Here is an 8201-nt window from a genome sequence, read left to right on the forward strand (position 1 = left end):
ATCACCACCCCTGGAAGTATTTAAAAGACATGTAGATGCGGCACTTAGGGACATGGTTTAGTGGACATGGTGGTGTTGGGTTGACGGTTGGACTCAATGATCTTATAGAATCATTAAGGTTGGAAAAGACCTCTGATTCTATGAAACATTTGTGCAGTCAAGACCAAGCAGGAGTGCAAGGCCACAGGAAGAGTAGAGGTGAGCTGGCGGACAAGGAGTACAACCCTTACTTGTCATTCTCCAACATCTCATCAACTTCATGGTCTTATCTTCATAGGTCTCTGCTGGACTTGCTCACGCTTGTTAACATCTTTCTTCACCAAGGGGGCTCAAAACCAGATGTGGTATTCCAGATGTGATCAAACAAGTGCCTAGCAAGAGGGGAATAACCCCTCCCCTTGATCTTCTGGCTATACTTCTGTTCATGCTGCCCAGGACGCAGTTGACCTTTGTTACCAGGGCACACCACTGGCTCACATTCAGGTTGCTGTCCACCATAGGTCCACAGGACCCCTGAGACCTTTTCAGCAGAGCTGCTCCCCAGCCTGCATCACTGCAAAGGGTTCTTCGTTCCCAGGTGCGGGACCTGAAGAATCAAGAGATTCCCTGCAGGCAACTCTCAACTCAAAGCCAACACACTCTGCCTGCAACTAGTAATTGGGGGAGAAGACTTAAACAGCAGGTTTCTCTCAAAAGGGACAGGTTACATCAATGACCTTTGCACTAAAGGGCAGCAACTTCATGTTCAAGAGCTGATTAACAATGTCTAGAATTTAATTAATGAAAAAAGATCTCCTACAAGATTTATAACCTAAAGTCTGTGCGACACAACCAGGAAAGACTGGTGGAGTGACAAGGGAAAAAATTTAAATTCCTGCCACTCTTTTCAGAAAAGAAAGTTTAATAAATTAAACTGGAAAAGACCTCCAGATGGACACTCCTATTCCAGTAACATGGCAGCTTTTTCCACTCTGATTTAAACCCATTTCCAATAAATAGAAGTTAATTTTTAAAAAAAGTTTGAGTGAGAATGTTCATATAGGGGCTTATGTCGGTATAACTATAACCACTTCAATATTTACTTTGGCTTTAACCAGCAGTTTTACCATGGACACAAGCCCTCATTGTCCATGCTTAGCAAAGTACCCCCTCCCAAAAAAACTCAAGTACCATGAATAGTGGAAAAGTAAGCTCAACATTAAGCAACTACTGTTTTAATTAAGTAACCTGTGAGTAGCAGCATACGAGGAAAACTGCTCCTTTTACAGACTGCTCATATTTTTAGCCTGATAATGTGCCCTCAAACTATGTTTGCAAGAGGGAGTTAATTTAGGCTTTGCCAGTTGTCCTCCTCTTTTCCTCCCCAAAAAAGGGAGGAAAAAAAAAAATTCACCCTTTTTCATTTCTTCACATCCCAGCCTGCACTTCCAAACTATTTACGGTTTATTTACCTCAGGCACTGGGTCAGAGGATAAAATTTTCACCTTCACCATCTGTATAGGAAAAGTACTACAGGACAAAACCAACACTGTGTGCCTCTGGCTTGCCAGCGTACAGGTCACACTGTAACACACGTAGTGGGAAACTATGACCAGGGCCCTGCAGTAATATTCCTACTGAATTTAACATTTACCAACTCTTCCCTTTGGCAAACAGGTAGGGAGGGAGGGCTTTGAACAGGGGTAAGTACTTCATGTTCAAGAAGTGCATACTGCAAACAGAGTCAGAACTGGAGGCGGCTAGCTTTCAAAAACGAAAGCTGTAAGAAGGATCCTTGGCCTTTCTGTCAGTGTTTTCAAGACTGTAGGGCTTAGGAGGCTGTTGGGTTCTCCCTTTACTGTTAAGATAGCCAAATTAAGATGCCCAGGTTCAAGTGGGCCCTTCCCATCACCCTGCCAAGCACATATCACGGATGACAATGGTCAGGATGCTGCTGATGGTTGGGGATGCATTGAGAATGGCTCACACGAAGAGGACATCCATGGCTTTCCAGGGCTCCTGCTTCTTCTGCATGCTGTAGGACTGAGTTGGGCGTGTAACCAAGTCCCAGGAAAACCCAGAAATATCCATTTTAGCTGTCTCCCTTGGTTCCTCTCTGCCTGCAGCCAGGGATTCAGTTTACCCACAAGGCTTGCTACAGGATGTAGTCCAATATTGAGTTCCACTGAAACAAGAGCCATAGGTTGGCCACATGCCCTAAACCCCCAGGGTCTCACCCAAAGCGAAGCCCAAAGTTCAGGGAAAGCCTGTTGGTAGATCACTCCTAACAACTATAACACAGAAACTGGTGACAAAAGCACCAGTAGCTCACCTTGGCCATCTTCGACAGAACAGAGCAGCAATAAAGCGTTCCGAGAGAGGTTACATCTCAAAACAGTGATGGAGGAAGCATATTTCTGTATGCTGTGTTCCATAACTTGTGCTAACAGAGGTGCCCAAATACTCAGGTTGGACCTAGAACCTCTCCATGTCCTCACATGTTTGAGGTAGTGAGACAGAATGGGAAGGAGTTCACCTGCGGAGCCCTACCTTTCCTGTTTTATTAGGGATAATACAGACTCGTGGGGAATACGGCACTTCAGACCCAGCTCTCTTACTGTTTGTTAACGTTTGACGAGGCCACTTGACCTGCCACCTTCCAGCTTATTTAGAAATGCTGAATTCTACAGTTATTCCTAAGGAAGTTATCTCCCACAAGCATAAACCCTCATCAGGAATCTGGCTAGTCTGGGCTCTCCAGAGAAGCCTTGGAGACAGAAAAGTGCTGTCACCGAATGGCTTGGTCTTTGAGTCAGCAGAGCTGCATCCCCCACTCTTGATATAAGGGCTATAGCCAAAGCTGGCCCCACCAGACGCTTCAAGAGGGTTACTGGAAAGGTCAGCCCTCAGAGCAGGACTCAGCACGTTCACGACAACCTTCTGTCCCCGAGCTAGCAGCCACGATGCACTACACAGGGTGTTCCCTGATGCTCTGGGGAAACACCAGGATGGATTTCAAACCCCAGAGCAGTAGAAAAGCCATGCTACCTCATCCACGACTAGCCATTACTAACAGGTTGCTACGACAGTCCAATGTTTTTTACCACAGCACTAGCGACATGTGATGAAAGGAGCACAGTATGTGAATTTTAACAACTTAACTTGAACTAAAAAGAAAGCAGAACTAGGAAAGACAGCAAGGTACTTCTAGCTTTGTAAGGCTCGCTAGAGGCCTCTGAGTTGTTTGGATCCTGCAGCAAAAGCCTTCGGCTTTCAGTCACTTCGGGCAGCTTGAAGAGCTCCCTGGTCTGAGTAGAGAACAGAGCTCAGTGTCACACAGGCTACCCTGACTGATGACTTTGCTTATTCTGGGTGTGAATTCAGCCCTGCCAAAAATAACAAGAAATAAAATCCAGCAATGGAGTCCTAATATGAGTCAAATACAAATTTGGATTTAGGTTTCCCAAAACAAGTGGTAAATAAAGTAACAGACGAGTCATTTCTCCCTGCCTTTTTGTTTGAATGCTGCCAGACTTAGAAAACCAATTCAAAACACAAAAACCACCAAACTGGCAGTTTCCACTGTGAACCAGTGATGAATTACCTTGACTAGGAAACAGTGCAGCTGGGAGAGACTGGAAGAGAAAGTATGGATCCTAAAGGGGAGGAAAAAATTCAAAAGAAGACGGAGGCAAAACACTTCTGAAACCCAGTGAGAGGGAGGCTCCCAAGGCAGCGGAGAACTACCTGAAAGCAGCTGCACCGTTACAACGGCCTGAGACAAAGTTTTTGTAGCTATGGCTCTATCACCCGCCCCCTGAGGACCACAGCACACTACCCACCCCAAAGCAGCTGGCTTTTACTGCCTCTAGCATGACCTGACACACAAGTCAAGAGCTGTTCAGCACCCAGTTGGGCCCTATACCCTGATTTCCCAAACTCTAGTGTTTCATTTCAGCTGTGAAAATGTCCTTCTTTATCAGAGGAGCAAGTGGGGATGTTACTATTAAGTACATCACGGTCTCTCCTGCTCAGGATCTTCTCAAAAATGCAGCAAACCAAGCAGGGCTCACTATATCTTTTCAAGCACTCCCCCACCAACAGGCAGGTATGGCTCTTGTTCACCCAGCACTGAGGAGACTCAGTTAATAAACAATTTTCTTTTCATTAGAAATACTCTGTTGCTTTGTAGATACTTGTGCTGCTCCCTGGACTGCCAGCCCTACCTTGCATCTATTAATCCGAGACTTGATACCTCAAATCTCACAGGTATCAATGGAATCAAAGGATAACACATCACAAGATGCCACCGAGCTAGCTCACAACAATGCAGTTCAGAGACTGTGAACAGATTTAAACCTTCCTTGCCACCACTTATTTTAGCACAATTATGCTCATGCACTTCATTAATAAGGCCTGAACATTCAGGCCCAAGTTCAAAGAACTGCTTAAGCATTTAAACAAGTTGTTAAAATCTTAATGTATGTGTAAGACTTTCTGGCTTCGTAGGGACTTGGCATTTGTTCTAGGGTTTTCCTTAATTAAGGACAGACTTTTGGAAGTACCTTCCTTTGTTTTTTAATTAACTCAGTCCCTAAGATGTCAGTTACCAGCGGAGAGGCGGTCTGAGCCCAGATCAGTGGCAGGGAGTTGTGTGGGAGTGTGGAGCCAGTAACAAGAGCAGCGACACTCTCCAGGCTGGGCAGCCGTACAAGAACAGGACCTCACAGTACAGGAATGCAACAAATATGTCTTTTCTCTAATTCTTTCCCCGTGCCCTTCAGCAGCTTGTGGATAATGGATTTTGCTGGCAGCAGCAGCGATTTTCAAACCTTCAATGATCTTCCAAGCCCAAGTGAGAGAATGATTCACAGATGTATGTAAGAGCGTACATACTTTTGTACACACCAGGATCTTTGCTCTTTCCACACTACCTCAAGAAATCTCTCTCTCTTTCTTGTCTCTCACTCCCCAAGATCCTCAGGTTGTCTATGATAGTACGGTGCCATGACAGGCAGGTACTTAAGCCCAGTGGGCACAGACACAGTGGGGGAATCAAAGTCTCCCCAGAAAAGCCATCACGCTAGGGCTGCTTGTGGCTGCCTCATGCCGATAGTCAAAAATGCATGCTTAACAGCTTCTCTGGCATCCACGCAAGGGGAATTCTCTTGCAGGGCAAAGGAGGTTGCTGCCACTTCAATCCCAAGTCCCCTCTTCGTCTTGCTTTAGTTCTCCCCGCAGTCACCCTGCTGCAGACAAAGCTTTAAAAGAAACAAAAACACATCTACATCTGGCCTTATGAATATTTCCAAGCCGACTTGGCTTCAAGTGAACAAATCCCATAAGGAAAGCCCAGGAAATTGCATATGCACAGGATCAGGGCTGTGACTAGCCTCTGAAATCAATTTGCTCAAACGAGGAATTAATTGCAACAGTTCTGTAATTTCTGAAGGGATAGCATTGGTGGGAACAAGCTAATTGAGACACCAGCTAATACAGCTGTTCAAGATTAATCAAAGTGTGTAAGCCAGTGGGAAGGAACACTGGTATTTAGAAATATTCCTAGCTCTAGTAACCAAAAATGGATAGGTTTTAAAGGGCAGAATCTGCTCAAATTTAGGTGCTCAGTACCACTGATTTTTCAATGGGCACATTGAATATGGGCTGATATCACATTACCAAGAGTCCCCCAAAATAGAAACATCTGAAAAGTTCTCAGTCTCTGTACCAAGCTTGCAGAAAAATGTGTGCAAGGCTCCCACAGACTGCCTTGCCTTCAGTAAGAAGACCCAGATCATGGACCACTAGATGCCCCGTATTGGAGGGAAAGGCAGACCCAAGTCACTCCACTCAGTGGCTTACTTTTTCAATTTAGGGTGGTTTTTTTTCTTTTTTTCTTTTCCCCCAAAAGTTATAACCATGCCCTACAAGTATCAGTGAGCACACAGTGCCTGCCTCCCAGCTCCCACACCACCCAATGAGAACTTTCATCCAGAGGTATATCTTATACTCTACAGTTCCACATATACAATAGAGATTTTCAGAATGTAAAAGTAGGTTTTACAACACACCAGGAAAGAAAACCTAATACCTCTCTACATCTTCCTTTACCTTCCCTGCCTTTCCCTGAACCTCACCTCCTCTCCAAGTGTACAATAAAGATCCAAAGCTTGTAGTTATTACTGCAAACGAAGATCTCTCTTTTGCCAAGATGAGGACAAAGCCATTGTCCATACTGTAGTACTAGTATGGATTGACAGACTTCTTTTCCTTTGAAGCAGGCAAAGAATAATGGGATACTTATCTCAGGACTATGCCAATCTGAAGAGAACAGGATTAGCTGAACATAACCAAGTTATTGTGGTTGAGACAGGTACGCTCCATTCTTCCGAAGTGTTTAAGAATGTACCTTTCCAGACAAGACATTTTTAGGAGCTCCTGACTTAAAACATGAAATATGACTTCCTTTCCATTATGAATGGATTTTCATTCTAATCATATCCTACAAGACTTAATCAAAGTCATTTTAACACACATAGAAACACTTTTTATTGTAATTTAAATACTGTACAATTAAATAGCTACAAATAAAAGTGATTTTTCGCCACTTGTCCTGTGCAGGCTGACAGAAACAGTGTAAGAAAATAGGAAACAGAATATTTTAAATCATGTCACTAATTAGGAGGAGTTCAAGCAGCAGTAAGAAACACACCAAGCTAAATCTGGAGCAAAGGAAAATTTGGGTTTATTACCAGCTGAGAATCTGCTCTGTGATCAGGAAACCAACAGGATGTTTTGTGTGACTCTAGAGTGAGTTTTACACAATAATCGACCCTTTAATGTGAAAAGTTCACCGATATGCAACAATAAAGACATTCTTCCCAAAGGTTTTCAGCCAGCTTTTCACTGAGGCCATAGGAAATATAAAATAGGAACACAATGATTTGCATCTCCAACCAGAACAAGACAGAGGAAGAACTTAAGGAGTGCTAGTAACAGTGTCCTCTGAAATGAAACTCAGATTTAGCATTTGAAGAAGAGGTCTGCTTCAAAGTAGGGAAGAACCACAGAAGAAATGTAAGAGGCCATAAACTGTTCTTCCTACAAGCAAAGTGGCAAAGGATGCTTGGCTATCCAGAAAGATTTTGCCTCTGGAAAGAGAAAAATAGATGTATTTAGAAGGGCAGAAGACGCTAAAAGTTAAGTAGTCACTGAAAATCTACGGTATTTCATATTTTCACATCAGTAGGAGACTCCCAACCTCTGTACACAGCCTGACGCAAACATCACGGAAATACACAGGGGTTTCTTTCACCTGCAGTGATCTTCCAATTACAGCTCACGAGCCTTCTGATATTTGAGGAAAGCCATTCACTCTATTCAGTAGTTTACAATTTTCATTTATCTTTCCAAAGTGTAAGCTTTCCCTTCAAGCAGCTATGCAGGTGGACCATAAGTAATAAAGACACACCACTGCCACACATCAGTAAATCCCTAGGCTCCGTTCATTTTCAAATCAGACTTTCTCCTATTGAAAGCACACATATAAACTCAATGTAACCAAACTGCTAGGCCTCCCACTAGCACATGAAACAGGACTGGCAGGTTGGACAAAGACAAGCTGTGCTGCACTAAGTGCTCTCAGCATCCTGCAGACTTTCTGCAAGCGACGTGCAGGCTTCCAAACCGATAGTCAGTCGGGGGGGGACACACACAAGGAACACACCCCAGCAAGAATGAATGAGCGATCTGTCAGGCAAACACGATGATGAGAGTCCCTGATGCCCCTGAACTGCAAGGACATACCTCCCCTGCCACTTGGTCAGCCTCTAGCGTGGTTTAAACAAACCAGGGCTGCTCTACAGCAAAGTCACTACTTTGTGTTAGCCGTCTTTCAACAAAACCCCTGTACAACCAGGCATCAGGACTGCCACCTCAATGTATCTATTTGCAGCTCTGCATTTAGGGCAGATTTCCATCCAGACCTTGCGCCTCTCCAGTGGACCAGGAATTCCTTCGCTGTTGCTGCAGGCTGAACAGGACTGTCAACAGGATACAGAGCACCAAGCCCTCCAGACCTAGTCTCCAACAAGTTGCTACCTGCCTACATACTCAGGTGCACAGAGACATCACAAAGAAAACCTCAACAGTGAAACATTTCATGTATGTGCGGCTATTTCTGAAAAATGCGGCACAAATGCTAGAAGTGGTCTTCCAGTTCA

Source organism: Pygoscelis adeliae, unplaced genomic scaffold (genome assembly GCF_000699105.1).
Source record: "Pygoscelis adeliae isolate BGI_AS28 unplaced genomic scaffold, ASM69910v1 Scaffold126, whole genome shotgun sequence".
NCBI classification, from domain to species: domain Eukaryota; kingdom Metazoa; phylum Chordata; class Aves; order Sphenisciformes; family Spheniscidae; genus Pygoscelis; species Pygoscelis adeliae.